The 14332-nt window shown below is 49.5% G+C and overlaps 1 protein-coding gene and 1 long non-coding RNA gene across 2 annotated transcripts in view; one reads left to right on the forward strand and one right to left on the reverse strand.

Moving 5' to 3' along the window:
• The window catches only part of LOC134948805 (uncharacterized), a 153327-nt gene extending 139833 nt beyond the window's left edge, over nucleotides 1-13494 (reverse strand). Inside the window, exon 1 of the long non-coding RNA XR_010183028.1 lies at nucleotides 13217-13494. This is a non-coding gene — a long non-coding RNA (uncharacterized LOC134948805). The remainder of the gene's footprint in view (nucleotides 1-13216) is intronic.
• LOC134948804 (TSC22 domain family protein 3-like) overlaps nucleotides 1-14332 on the forward strand; it is a 229594-nt gene that overhangs the window by 84971 nt on the left and 130291 nt on the right. The gene's annotated exons all lie outside the window — the stretch shown is intronic.

A 14332-nucleotide genomic window follows, 5' to 3' on the forward strand; every position in this document is an offset into this window, starting at 1 on the left:
CCTGATCGGCTGTGTGCTCCTGTACTGTCTGACAGGCGGCACACGGCAGTGTTACAATGTAGCGCCTATGCGCTCCATTGTAACCAATGGTGGGAACTTTGTGGTCAGCGGTGAGGTCACTTTCGGTCAACCGCTGACTACAAAGTTCCCACCATTGGTTACAATGGAGCGCATAGGCGCTACATTGTAACACTGCCGTGTGCCGCCTGTCAGACAGTACAGGAGCACACAGCCGATCAGGAGGGTGCTACAACGTGGCGCTCCCTGATTGGCTGAAGAAACCCACTTAGACATCAGTCAGAGTGGGTTTCTGGCATTCGGGGAAAGGGGGCCCATGTGAAAACATGGGTCCCCTTTCAGTGCGTGGCTCGGCTCTCCGTTTTTTTTTTTTAATCAAGTACGTGGATTACAAATGGATGCTACGAGGAGCCTGGTACCCTGGATCTGGTGAGTAGAATTTATTCAACAGGTACCCCATGGATTCTACTGGAGAAGAGGACCGACCCTCGTGTGAACATAAGGTAAGTATGTATGTATGTTTGTGTGGATGCATGTAATAAAACTTTACTTTCAAGGTGTGTGTGTCTTGTCTTTTTTTGGGTATTTTTTTAGTAGTAGTACTACAGGTACCAGCGGGCCCGTTTTTCCGCCGCATGCTGGTACTTGTGGTTCTCCAAGTACCAGCATGCGGGGGAGGCTTGCTGGGTCTTGTAGTACTGCTACTAAAAACAATATCTTTTCATTTTCACAAAAGGCTATCAGCCCCCCATCCGCAGCCAATTGGATGGGGGGGACAGCCTCGGGCTTCACCCCTGGCCCTTGGGTGGCTGGGGGGGGGACCCCTTGATTGAAGTGGTCCCCACTCCCCCAGGGTACCCCGGCCAGGGGTGACTAGTTGGATTTTTGATGCCACGGCCGCAGGGCACTATATAAAAGTGACCCCCGGCTGTGGCATTATCTGTCCAGCTAGTGGAGCCCGGTGCTGGTTTTAGAAATACGGGGGACCCCTACTCTTTTTGTCCCCCGTATTTTTGGAACCAGGACCAGGCGCAGAGCCCGATGCTGGTTGCTTAAATATGGGGGAACCCCTGTCAATTTTTTCCCCATATTTCTGCAACCAGGATCGGCTCAAAGAGGCCGAGGCTGGTTATGCTTAGGAGGGGGGACCCCACGCATTTTTTTCTCCGTTTTACAGTGTTTATTTAAAATAAAAAATAAAATGAACCCCAGCACGGATCACACAGATCCGGCCGAGATTCATTGTGATAAAGTCGGCAGTGTTTTGCTAATCACTGCCGTAAAAAACGGGAAAAAAACACGAATGACATCGACATCGGAACAAATGAAAAATCCGAATACGACAGCTTAGTAAATTAGGCGTAATAAATTCAAAAAGTTGCAGTTTTACACTTTCGATGTCATTCGTGATTGAACTTTGACCTTTTTCCGAAAATTACGAATGTTAGTAAATATACCCCCATGTTTGTTCCTATGGGGAGGCTTCATTCCCTAGCCAAGATTGCCAGAGAACTTAGTACTATGCATTTGCGGCAATCTTGTCACTGTGTATGCGTGATGCCAGTGCCGGTGCTAGGGGGTTCGGCGCCCACCTGCAAAAGATACATTTGTGCCCTCCCATACGTAATAAAGGGATAGGTGCACGCTGCAAAAAGGGGTGTGGTCTCACCAGAAAGGGGCGTGGACACACAATAGTACCCCAATTCAAATTACGCCACACAGTAACACAATCTTATTCACATTACACCATACGTAGTGCCCATGATTCATATTGTACCACATAGTTGTGTACCTTATTCAGTTTACACTGTGGGTAGGGGGGGCTAGGCTCCACCGGGAGGGGAGGGGGGGGGGGGAGGATTAGAGTTAGGCTGCAGGAAGGATGGGGTAGGGGATGGCATACTTATCTTCCCCTGTCGGGATTTAAACATCGGGATGTCGGTATCGCTGTCCATGAGCATGTTGTTGAGCTGCAGTAACAGAGTATAACAGAGCACATGCAGGGCGCCACAGCAGGGGGATGGGGTATACCGTGCCCAATACTAATCTATACAGATATGCCCTCAGCTACACTATCCCTTGCCCCTTCCCATTGTGCAGCTCTCACTGCATCCATCTGCCCCAGCCTCACCCAGCGGTCACCTGGGACAGGATGCGCAGTGCTGGTCGCTGCATTTTGCAGTGCATTATTACACACATGTCCTGCAGTAGGTGATCAGTATGATACAAGAACCTGTGCGCAGGTGTCCAACTCACTTGTTAGTCACCTCAGACATATGGGAACAAGACATTTTTAACCCCTGTGCATAAATAAGGTATGAGCAAACAGTGCAGACAGAAGCACAGCAATAGAGGCACCTAGTTGGGTTTGCAGCCCCCCCAGACCCCAACTTACATCATCCTTGACACTGACTTTCAGCTACAGAGCTTTCTTCCTCAGAGACATGGCTTTGGAGTACACAGCAGTGAGTACAGGGTGGTAGCAGGGCCGAATTAAGCCTTCAGGGGACCTGGGGCACTTTTGACAGGAGGACCCACCCCCTCTTGTCTGCACCATCCACCTGGTTGTACACCCTGTGTGTGTCTTCACCTGTTGAACTTCCATGAGGCAGCAGTAGCGCGGGTCCTCCTCTTGGGCAGCACTGGGTCCAATTACGCTCATCTCCAGCTTCCATTGCCAAAAGCAGCGCTGGCTGCTGCTGCTGGCAGAGGCCGGAGATAAGTGGAATCATCCCTGGATAGCAGAGCAGAATGTTCTTTTTTTGGTGAGGGGACCAAAATAAGTACCTTTATATGGGGTCTGGTCAGCATACTGGCGAATGGGAAGTCAGCAGTCAGAATACCGATGCTGGAATCCCAACACTGGTCAAAAGACCGACGCCGGGATGCCGACATGGATCACAATGCTAGCACCAGAATCCCGACTGTGTTATGCACACCAGTGCCTGCAGGAAAGTACTGGTGTCAGGACTGTTATGCACTCCAGTGCCTGCAGGAATGTACTGGTGTTTGAACTGTTATGCAAAACAAATGGACTTACAGACAGACTGGGGAATATGACATAACGTACACAGAAGGTGATAGGTTAACAAAATACACACAAAGTGAACAGAGAAGCCCAGAGGCTAAGGAACTGGGTATCTCCCTTGTATTAGAACTGCTCAGATGGGAAAAGCAAGATGTTGTGTTTTAATACGTAGAGAACCCGAAATGCTGTTGCTAAGGGCAACAGCAAAACCCTAAAGGGTTACCAACGGGTGTGGCAGTAAACTCCTTGGTCAGAGATGGAATGATAGACACAAGGAGAGTCTCCACAATCCTAATTCTCACTTGCAGTGCACAGGTTCAGCTTACTGCCACTAAACTGACCCCTGACACCTAGCACAGTGAGACAGGATTAGACAGGCAAGTCTTAGAATACAGCCGCAAACTTGCTAAGTTCACAGAGTAGTAACAGAACCCCAGCAAGCTAAACGACTGACTCCAGTCTTACTGCTAGGTCTGGATTGGCAGAGTGTAATACCAAATCCCCAGGCCTATTTGCAGTAAGCAACAAACAAATACAAAGCTACACAGTACTGGCTAACTTTCAGAAACTGACTAACCAACAAAGATTCAGCAGCATCTGCTTACCCTGAGAAGACGTCTTATAAAGCAGGTGCTGTCCACGCCCCACTCAGACCTCACAGACTGTGAGCACAAAAACCAGCACCGGATCCCCTGCCATGCACAGAGCCTATAACCACTGCACAGCAAAAGACCCGAACCGGAGTATCAGCTGCGCTCAGGTCACTCCGCTAGCACTTGTCTCCCGGTTGCCATGACGATGTGGCAGCACAGGGCAGGAGACCCTAACAGTACCCCCCTCTGACGAGGGGTCAAAGAACCCCTACCACCGGGTTTATCGGGGAACTGCGAGAAGAAAGAGCGTATCAGTCTGGGGGCATGAAGATCACAACTGCGCACCCACGACCGCTCCTCCGGGCCATACCCCTTCCAGTGCACCAAAAATGACAGCCGACCCCGAACCACCTTGGAGTCAAGAATCCTTTCAACAACAAACTCCCTCTGGCCACGTATCAGAAGAGGGGAAGGTCTTCCACTGGAAGAAGGATTACTAATCGCCCGTTTTAAAAGGGAACAATGAAAGGTTTTATTGATACCCAAAGAACGGGGCAGATCTAACTGAAATGCCACCGGATTGATAACCCTGGTGATCTTATAAGGGCCGATGAACCGGGGGCCTAACTTATGAGATGGCTGTCTCAACTTCAAATTCTTGGTAGACAACCAGACGAAGTCTCCTAATTTGAAGCTGCAGGGTCTTTTCCGCTTATCAAAAACCCTTTTGGTCACTAATGACACAGACACAAGGGCTTTCTTCACTTTCCGCCAAATACCTCTAAGGACCGAAACCACAGAGGAACCACCAGGCGTGGAGTCCAGGGGGTCAAAAGAATTGGCCTTAGGATGATGCCCATACACACAAAGGAATGGAGAGATCCCTGTAGCAGAGTGAGCCGCGTTGTTATAGGCAAACTCTGCCATGGACAGATGAGCAACCCAGTCAGTCTGACACTTGGAGACATAACACCTGAGGAACTGCTCCAAGGACTGGTTCACCCTTTCAGTCTGCCCATTAGACTGCGGATGGTAGCCCGACGACAAGCTGACAGAAATCTGGAGATCGGAACAAAATGCCCTCCAGAATTTGGCCACAAACTGGGATCCGCGGTCAGAGACCACATCAAGTGGCAACCCGTGGAGACGCACAACATGCAGCATAAATAATTCAGACAGGCGTCTGGCCGATGGCAGCCCAACCAGTGGAACGAAGTGCGCCATCTTCGAAAACCTGTCAACGACAACCCAGATGGCTGTCATCCCCGAGGATTTGGGCAAGTCCACCACAAAATCCATTGAAATGTGGGTCCATGGCTTAGATGGGATAGAGAGTGGATGTAATGGGCCAACCGGAACCCCTCTAGGAGTCTTATTTCGGGCACAGATGTCACATGCCCGAACCCACTGATCCACATCCTTAGCCACCGAGGGCCACCACACCGCCCTAGATAGCAACTCCCGAGTTCTGGCAATACCCGGGTGACCTGCAGACTTCTTGGCATGGAATTCCAGGAACACTCGCTGTCTTAACCTAGGAGGCACAAAAAAAAGACCTACCGGAAGGTCTGGAGGAGCCTGCTCCTGTGCTCTAAGGACTAATGATAAGAGGTCCTGGGTAATGCCCTCTTTAATACATGATGGGGAAACAATGGGCAACGGCTCCTCGGTGGTCTCCTGGATTGGAGCAAAACTCCGCGAGAGCGCATCAGCCTTGATGTTTTTTGACCCAGGGCGATATGTTATCAAAAAATTAAAGCGAGCAAAAAACAAAGCCCATCGTGCCTGCCTGGCATTGAGACGCTTCGCTGACTCTAAATATGCCAGATTCTTATGGTCAGTGAGAATTGAGACCACAAACTTACCCCCCTCAAGCCAGTGTCTCCACTCCTCGAGTGCATCCTTAATAGCCAACAATTCCCGGTTACCCACGTCATAATTCATCTCGGCAGGCTAAAATTTACGGGAAAAGTAAGCACAGGGATGAAGGCGATTATCAGACACTCCCATCTGAGAAAGCACTGCCCCAATACCCATCTCAGAGGCATCCACCTCCACCACAAAAGTACGCTCTGGATCTGGGTGTCGCAGCACCTTGGCCGAAACAAATGCCCTTTTGAGACGGGCAAAAGCCGCTTTAGCCTCACAAGACCAGTGAGCAACATCCGCCCCTTTCTTAGTGAGTGCCACCAAGGGCGCCACTATAGACGAAAATCCAGCGATAAATCGTCTATAAAAATTCGCAAAGCCCAGGAAACGCTGAAGCGCCTTCAAACTAGTGGGCTGCACCCAATCCAGGACTGCCTGTACCTTGGAACCCTCCATTTGGAAACCTTCTGGGGAGATAATATATCCTAGAAATGCGATTTGCTGAACTTCAAATTCGCACTTCTCCAGCTTCGCCCCAAGCCGGTGGTCTCTGAGTTTCTGGAGGACTAAGCGTACATGCTTCCGATGTTCCTCCAGGGAATGGGAGAAGATTAGGATGTCATCTAAGTATACAACTAAGAATCTATCCAAATATTCCCTGAGCACATCATTCATGAAATCCTGGAAGACTGCCGGGGCATTACAGAGCCCAAAAGGCATCACCAAATATTCATAATGCCCTGAGTGGGTATTAAAGGCAGTCTTCCATTCATCCCCCTCTCTTATTCGGATTAGATTGTACGCACCGCGTAGGTCAATCTTCAAAAAAATGGTGGCAGTACGAAGCTGGTCAAACAAGACCGAAATGAGAGGCAGTGGGTATGAGTTTTTAATCGTGATACGGTTCAATTCCCTGAAGTCGATGCAGGGTCGCAACGAACCGTCCTTTTTACCCACGAAGAAGAACCCCGACCCAACTGGAGACTGTGAAGGTCTGATAAATCCCTTAGCCAAGTTCTCCTGAATGTACTCTGCCATAGCCTGAGTCTCAGGACGTGACAGGGAGTACAACCTGCTCTTGGGAAGCTTAGCATTTGGCAACAAATCAATGGCACAGTCATAGGGGCGATGGGGAGGTAGTACCTCTGCAACTTTTTTGGAGAACACGTCCGCAAAATCTGCATAACACCCTGGCAATCCTGGCAAACTTAGCTGCGAGAGCCTGACTGGAAGGCTCAAGCAACTCCTGAAACAATCAGTACCCCAACTAAGAATCTCCCCAGAGACCCAGTCAAATTGAGGATTGTGGGCCCTTAACCAGGGTAACCCCAACACCAATGGGGCAAAAGTACAGACAGTCACATAAAAGGACAATTTTTCAGAGTGTGTGGCTCCAATAAACAAAGAAATCTGGCTAGTGCAAGAGGTAATTTTACCTTGGGATAATGGTTCCCCGTTTAACCCACAAATCTCAATTTCCGATGCCAAGGGTACTAAGGGAACAGAGTGTTTCAGGGCGAATTGGCGGTCCATAAAAACCCCGTCGGCCCCACTGTCCACAAAGGCCTCAGTCTTGACAGTTTGACCGAGGATCTTCAAGGTCACCGGAATGATAAAAGTCTTCTTGGGAAATTCTGACTTCTGGCCTGACAGGATATTTCCCATCACCCTCAGGCCCTGAAGTTTTCCGGCTTTTCTGGGCATGATACTACCACATGACCTTTATTCCCACAGTACAAACACAACCCCTGCTGTCTCCTCCGCGTCTTCTCACGCGAGGAGAGGCGGGTAGCCCCAATCTGCATAGGCTCCTCTGAAAATTCCTCAGAGTCTGAGGTTCCCTTGGGAAGGAAGGAAATCTCAGTCTCCCTTTCAAGCCTACGCTCTCTCAGCCGTCTATCCACCCGGATGGATAACTGCATGAGCTGATCCAAGCTATCAGGCAAGGGATATTGTACCAGTTGGTCCTTTATCTGGTTAGAAAGACCTCTTCGGTACTGGTGTCTCAGGGCTGGGTCATTCCACTGGGTATCATGGGCCAACCTCCGAAACTCCGTACAGTAAACCTCAACTGGCCTTCGCCCTTGCTTAAGGATCGAAATCTGAGCCTCGGCTGAGGCCGTCTTGTCAGGGTCATCATACAACATGCCCAGTGCCGTAAAAAAAGCATCAACACTTTTAAGCGACGGACAGTCAGGCTGCAACCCATATGCCCAGACCTGTGGGTCTCCTTGTAGCAAGGAAATCACTATGCCCACCCGCTGAATCTCCGACCCAGAAGACTGAGGCCTAAGCCGGAAGTATAGCTTGCAGCTCTCCTTGAAACAAAAGAACTGCGAGCGATCTCCAGAAAAACGATCCGGGAGATTTACTTTCGGCTCCTTAACCCCTGCAGGTGCTGCTGCTGCGGGAGCTCCGCCAGCAGCCTGGGAGGTGTGCATTTTAATGGACAAATCATTAAATTGTCGAGTCAGGACCTGCACCTGATCGACCACCTGTTGCAACGTATTTTGAGGGGTATGCTCCATATTCCCACAAAATTTCAACAGGAGTATTAGGCTGCTGAATATGTTATGCACACCAGTGCCTGCAGGAAAGTACTGGTGTCAGGACTGTTATGCACTCCAGTGCCTGCAGGAATGTACTGGTGTTTGAACTGTTATGCAAAACAAATGGACTTACAGACAGACTGGGGAATATGACATAACGTACACAGAAGGTGATAGGTTAACAAAATACACACAAAGTGAACAGAGAAGCCCAGAGGCTAAGGAACTGGGTATCTCCCTTGTATTAGAACTGCTCAGATGGGAAAAGCAAGATGTTGTGTTTTAATACGTAGAGAACCCGAAATGCTGTTGCTAAGGGCAACAGCAAAACCCTAAAGGGTTACCAACGGGTGTGGCAGTAAACTCCTTGGTCAGAGATGGAATGATAGACACAAGGAGAGTCTCCACAATCCTAATTCTCACTTGCAGTGCACAGGTTCAGCTTACTGCCACTAAACTGACCCCTGACACCTAGCACAGTGAGACAGGATTAGACAGGCAAGTCTTAGAATACAGCCGCAAACTTGCTAAGTTCACAGAGTAGTAACAGAACCCCAGCAAGCTAAACGACTGACTCCAGTCTTACTGCTAGGTCTGGATTGGCAGAGTGTAATACCAAATCCCCAGGCCTATTTGCAGTAAGCAACAAACAAATACAAAGCTACACAGTACTGGCTAACTTTCAGAAACTGACTAACCAACAAAGATTCAGCAGCATCTGCTTACCCTGAGAAGAGGCCTTATAAAGCAGGTGCTGTCCACGCCCCACTCAGACCTCACAGACTGTGAGCACAAAAACCAGCACCGGATCCCCTGCCATGCACAGAGCCTATAACCAATGCACAGCAAAAGACCCGAACCGGAGTATCAGCTGCGCTCAGGTCACTCCGCTAGCACTTGTCTCCCGGTTGCCATGACGATGTGGCAGCACAGGGCAGGAGACCCTAACAGACTGCTAGCATCCAGATCCTAAGTATGCTGGGGAGAGTTAGGTTGTGGGGGGTGGGTGGGAAGTTAGGGTTAAGGAATAGGCTGAGGGGAGGGAGGGTTAGGGAATAGGCTGAGGGGTGGGTGGGAAGTTAGGGTTAAGGAATAGGCTGAGGGGAGGGAGGGTTAGGGAATAGGCTGAGGGGTGGGAGGGTTAGGGTTAAGGAATAGGCTGAGGGGAGGGAGGGTTAGGGAATAGGCTGAGGGGAGGGAGGGTTAGGGAATAGGCTGAGGGGTGGGTGGGTTAGGGTTAGGGAATAGGCTGAGGGGAGGGAATGTTAGGGTTAGGGAATAGGCTGAGGGGTGGGAGGGTTAGGGAATAGTACACAAAGTAATTGAAGCGCTGCGTAGTCAGAATATCTATTTTATGAATTTATTATCACATACAAACAATTATACATACAACATAAAAAAATTGTACACACGGCCGGTGCTAAAATTGATAAAAAACCAAGTAACCTCGGTATCAATTCATAATACACAATCCTAAGATCTTAGTATCCAATACCATCAAATTATCTCAGCTCCAAGTGATGTTCATGGAACAATCGATAAATAATTAGTAAACCACTGAAATATATATTAGTAATTGATTAGTATGTGTCCTTAATAATACTGATGGAATATTGATGAAATAAATCAGCAATTGATTAGTATGAGTCTTTAGTGAATTAATTAATAATCAACAACTATTTTCAATCAGAGCTCTGTCCACAGCTGTTAGTAAGATTTTATCAAATGCAAAACTGGTTGCTTTAAACACGGCTCCATCCACAGCTGTTAGTAGAATTATACATGCATTGCTGGATGTTTAATTGTTGAAATAGCCAGTGATATCCATGCTAAGAATTGCAATAATATATTAAGATCACAGTTGATACTTCTCCTATGTCCTGAAGTTGTTATACAAAGAAGACACCCATAACTGAGCATACCGCCATTTAGCATTAGGAGAAGTTCACTCTAATCCGGGCATTAACACCTCTGCCGGCTTACTATTTAGTTGTCTCCCCCATGCACCTGCAGCTGGTGCTGGATAAGCTTCCTTCTCGGGGTTCCGCCGCACCAGAGGTCCGCTCGTTTAATGTCCCGTTTGAGTGTGATCGGGTACCGGATCCGTGCAAAATCAATCTCAACGCGTTTCCCCGCCTTTAGAATCGGCGGCTTCCTCAGGAGTAGTAGGAAGCCGCCGATTCTAAAGGCGGGGAAACGCATTGAGATTGATTTTGCACGGATCCGGTACCCGATCACACTCAAACGGGACATTAAACGAGCGGACCTCTGGTGCGGCGGAACCCCGAGAAGGAAGCTTATCCAGCACCAGCTGCACGTGCATGGGGGAGACAACTAAATAGTAAGCTAACAGAGGTTTTAATGCCCGGATTAGAGTGAACTTCTCCTGATGCTAAATGGCGGTATGCTCAGTTATGGGTGTCTTCTTTGCATAACAACTTCAGGACATAGGAGAAGTATCAACTGTGATCTTAATATATTATTGCAATTCTTAGCATGGATATCACTGGCTATTTCAACAATTAAACATCCAGCAATGCATGTATAATTCTACTAACAGCTGTGGATGGAGCCGTGTTTAAAGCAACCAGTTTTGCATTTGATAAAATCTTACTAACAGCTGTGGACAGAGCTCTGATTGAAAATAGTTGTTTATTACTAATTAATTCACTAAAGACTCATACTAATCAATTGCTGATTTATTTCATCAATATTCCATCAGTATTATTAAGGACACATACTAATCAATTACTAATATATATTTCAGTGGTTTACTAATTATTTATCGATTGTTCCATGAACATCACTTGGAGCTGAGATAATTTGATGGTATTGGATACTAAGAGCCTTGGATTGTGTATTATGAATTGATACCAAGGTTACTTGGTTTTTTATCAATTTTAGCACCGGCCGTGTGTACAATTTTTTATGTTGTATGTATAATTGTTTGTATGTGATAATAAATTCATAAAATAGATATTCTGACTACGCAGCGCTTCAATTACTTTGTGTACTTGGAAAAACTTTTTTGGAGAATCAGTGATCTCCTTTTTGAGGCTGCAGTGTATTCAGAATAGTGGAGAACTGTTACATAGGAGGTCCCCATTGATAGTCTGCGCCTAGATTTTTATTTAATTTCTTTTTCAGTTGGGTTAGGGAATAGGCTGAGGGGAGGGAGGGTTAGGGAATAGGCTGAGGGGTGGGCGGATTAGAGAATAGGCTGAGGGGTGGGAGGGTTAGGGAATAGGCTGAGGGGTGGGAGGGTTAGGGAATAGGCTGAGGGGTGGGCGGATTAGGGAATAGGCTGAGGGGTGGGAGGGTTCGGGAATAGGCTGAGGGGTGGGAGGGTTAGGGAATAGGCTGAGGGGTGGGAGGGTTAGGGAATAGGCTGAGGGGAGGGAGGGTTAGGGAATAGGCTGAGGGGAGGGAGGGTTAGGGAATAGGCTGAGGGGTGGGCGGATTAGGGAATAGGCTGAGGGGTGGGAGGGTTAGGGAATAGGCTGAGGGGAGGGAGGGTTAGGGAATAGGCTGAGGGGAGGGAGGGTTAGGAAATAGGCTGAGGGGAGGGAGGGTTAGGGAATAGGCTGAGGGGAGGGAGGGTTAGGGAATAGGCTGAGGGGTGGGAGGATTAGGGAATAGGCTGTGGGGAGGGAGGGTTAGGGAATAGTCTGAGGGGAGGGAGGATTAGGGAATAGGCTGTGGGGAGGGAGGGTTAGGGAATAGGCTGTGGGGAGGGAGGGTTAGGGAATAGGCTGAGGGGTGGGAGGGTTAGGGAATAGGCTGTGGGGAGGGAGGGTTAGGGTTAGGGAATAGGCTGAGGGGAGGGAGGGTTTGGGTTAGGGAATAGGCTGAGGGGAGGGAAGGTTTGGGTTAGGGAATAGGCTGAGGGGAGGGAAGGTTTGGGTTAGGGAATAGGCTGAGGGGAGGGAGGGTTAGGGTTAGGGAATAGGCTGAGGGGAGGGAGGGTTTGGGTTAGGGAATAGGCTGAGGGGAGGGAGGGTTTGGGTTAGGGAATAGGTTGAGGGGAGGGAGGGTTTGGGTTAGGGAATAGGCTGAGGGGAGGGAGGGTTTGGGTTAGGGAATAGGCTGAGGGGAGGGAGGGTTTGGGTTAGGGAATAGGCTGAGGGGAGGGAGGGTTTGGGTTAGGGAATAGGCTGAGGGGAGGGAGGGTTAGGGAATAGGCTGAGGGGAGGGAGGGTTAGGGAATAGGCTGAGGGGAGGGAGGGTTAGGGAATAGGCTGAGGGGAGGGAGGGTTAGGGAATAGGCTGAGGGGTGGGAGGGTTAGGGAATAGGCTGTGGGGAGGGAGGGTTAGGGAATAGGCTGAGGGGTGGGAGGGTTTGAGTTAGGGAATAGGCTGAGAGGAGGGAGGGTTAGGGAATAGGCTGAGGGGTGGGAGGGTTTGGGTTAGGGAATAGGCTGAGGAGAGGGAGGGTTAGGGAATAGGCGGAGGGGATTGTTAGGGAATAGGCTGAGGAGAGGGAGGGTTAGGGAATAGGCTGCGGGGAGGGAGGGTTAGGGTTAGGGAATAGGCTGAAGGGATTGTTAGGGAATAGGCTGAGGAGAGGGAGGGTTAGGCAGCGAGGACGGGGTTAGGATTAGGCTGAGGGAAGGGAGGGTTAAGGAATAGGTTGAGGAGAGGGAGGGTTAAGGTTAGGCAATAGATAGTTCTAAATCGGAGTGGGGTAAGGGACCTCTGACGTCACCAGGGGGCGGAGGCACATCACCAGGGGGAGGAGCCACAGCTGAACTGGGTACCCAAAATGTACACTCACCACGCTTCGGGCTTGGTGGCTCGCTCCGCTTGCATCTGATTACTAAAGGTAATAGTTGGTGGCGTGGATAGCAGAGGAACTATCCTGCTGGTCTAGCTCCTCCCCCTTGTGCCGTGGCTCCTCCCCCTGACGTAAAAGGTCCCTTAGGCCACTTAAATCTAGCATGGGAGGGAGGGTTAGAGCATCCACCAACTTACAGTCACATGTAAAGTACACACAACATTGTGTGTGTGTGTGTGTGTGTGTGTGTGTGTGTGTGTGTGTGTGTGTGTGTGTGTGTGTGTGTGTGTGTGTGTGTGTGTGAATAGAAGGACATGATAACTGGAAGCAGCAGCAGTGGGCAGTGTGATGTTCCTAGGCAGCAGCAGGTAAAGCAGCCACTTACTTGCAGTGCTGGAACAGAGGTTTCCTCTCTCTCCCCAGCAGCGTGTGTATGTGACTGTGGAACGTGGTAGTACTTTGCTCCCCCTCTGTCCAATGTTACTTTGCTGTGGGCTGGCTGGCTCTGCTGCCTCTGCTCTCACCCTGCAGAGCTCTCGGCCCACATGCACGCCACCAATCTTCTTCCCAGCAGTGCTTTGCAGGGGGCGGGGACTCTCTATGATTGGCCAGGAGGTCTCTCTTCTCCCTCTGCCCAGCTACTGCTGCTGTGTTAGCTCTATCATCCCGTGCTAGAGCTAGGTGGGAGCAGATCCAGCAAGGGGGCCTTATAAAATGTAGGGCCTGTGGTATATGTCCCTTGTGCCACCCCCTTAATCCGGCTCTGGGTGGTAGCCAGCAATGTGCTCCATGTCCAGCTGTACTTAGACTTGCTGAGGGTACCTGCAGATAGGTCAGCCCGGGGCGGTGCAGCAGGAGAGGGGGGCAGAGTCAGGGAGTTAATAATAACAGCAGCACAGCGCTGCCAAGTGGATACGGTATCCGGACTCCAGGTCGACAGCAAAAAGGTCGACACACCTTATGTCGACGCCAATTGGTCGACACACTTTAGGTCGACATGGGCAAAGGGTCGACATGGACAAAAGGTCGACGGGAACAAGGTCGACATAGAAAAAGGTTGACATGAGTTTTTCACGATTTTTTTCTTTTTTGGAACCTTTTCAAACTTAACGATCCACGTGGACTACGATTGGAACGGTAATCTGTGCCGAGCGAAGCGGTAGCGGAGCGAAGGCACCATGCCCGAAGCATAGCGAGCGAAGCGAGCCATGCGAGGGGACGCAGTGCACTAATTGGGGTTCCCGGTCACTCTACGAAGAAAACGACACCAAAAAAACATAAAAAACTCATGTCGACCTTTTTCCATGTCGACCTTGTTCCTGTCTGTCGACCTTTTGTCCATGTCGACCTTTTGTCCATGTCGACCTAAGGTGTGTCGACCAATTGGCGTCAACCTAAGGTGTGTCGACCTTTTTGTTGTCGACCCTGAGTCCCAGACCCGTGGATACTACTTGTACTTACAGTAAATGGTGTGGACGCAGCAGCTATAGGACGTCTGTGA

The sequence above is a fragment of the Pseudophryne corroboree genome, chromosome 8 (genome assembly GCF_028390025.1).
Source record: "Pseudophryne corroboree isolate aPseCor3 chromosome 8, aPseCor3.hap2, whole genome shotgun sequence".
NCBI lineage: Eukaryota > Metazoa > Chordata > Amphibia > Anura > Myobatrachidae > Pseudophryne > Pseudophryne corroboree.